At 46.3% G+C, this 1,107-nt stretch overlaps 1 non-coding gene across 1 annotated transcript; it reads right to left on the bottom strand.

Moving 5' to 3' along the window:
* Positions 1-431: 431 nt before the first annotated feature.
* TRNAI-AAU (transfer RNA isoleucine (anticodon AAU)) lies at positions 432-505 on the bottom strand. Its single transcript has one exon. It is a non-coding gene; the product is annotated as a tRNA-Ile (tRNA).
* Between the last annotated feature and the right edge of the window lie 602 nt (positions 506-1,107).

Below are 1,107 nucleotides of genomic sequence, written 5' to 3' on the forward strand. Positions count from 1 at the left end.
TCCGCCCTAACGCCTCGCGAGGCGTCAGGGCGGAAATCCGGCCGAACTCCGGCACCCCCGGCAGAAGGAAAGGGGGGAGTGCCCCAGGGCCTTGGAGGCCCCGTCTCCTAACGGGACGCGCCCCCCCACTGCGGAGCGGGCGCTTTTCCCTTCTCTATTTTGCTCTCTGCGGATGTTCCTTTTCTCCCCATCCCAGTATTCAAAGCCCTGCACCCCACATATGTCTTTCAAAGGCACTCTCTACTTTCACCCCCTCACGTCCCGTTTTAAGCACGACTTGCATGTTCTTCTCTTTCTGTATTTCCATCCTCCTGTTTTGAAATGTGTGCCGTTCTGCATGGATATATGTTTATGGTAGTAAAACAACACGAATTAGGAGGCAATACATTAGTGGTAAAATGGCGTTAGAGCTTTTCCTAAAACGTAACCCTTGGCCCGTACGGGGATCGAACCCACGACCTTGGCGTTATTAGCACCACGCTCTATCCAACTGAGCTAACCGGCCAATGCGTAACCCTACAAAATGTTCACTTAAGTACGTGAGACACAGCTCAACACTTCCCTCTGTTCAGTAGTTTACAGTTGAAAAGTATACATTCATAAGCTTAACTGTGCCAAGAAGTTCAATTGCCTTGTCTACTACTCAAAAGCAGCGTGGAAGTCTGCTAGGGTCACCACTAAACACCAAACAATGCTGCTACCAAACCTGCAAGTACACAGACATACTCACCCACATTCTCTCATCAAAAAGAGGATTCTTTTTTTGTTTACATTCTTGATGATTTAGCATCATGTCGATGTCTCCAAAAATGACATCATGTGACCTTTGCCCCGTTTAGCTCATCACTGGCAATATCATCACCGTCATTCAGGAGGGGACTGTCGCCTGACCTCCCAATACATTTTCCAGGCTATAGTCAATACTAATGTACATGTCTGCAAACAGTTAATCTGGTTTATTGTGAAAAGGCACTACATCATACCACTGATAAACAAATGCTATTAGTGTAATAAGAGGCAAGTCACTTACCATCTAGACCTAAACATGGGCTCGATTCTTACTGCAAATGAAGGAACATTATAGTCCATCAAATGAAATACAAGAGA

This window comes from Pleurodeles waltl, chromosome 12, assembly GCF_031143425.1.
Source record: "Pleurodeles waltl isolate 20211129_DDA chromosome 12, aPleWal1.hap1.20221129, whole genome shotgun sequence".
Classification (NCBI taxonomy): domain Eukaryota; kingdom Metazoa; phylum Chordata; class Amphibia; order Caudata; family Salamandridae; genus Pleurodeles; species Pleurodeles waltl.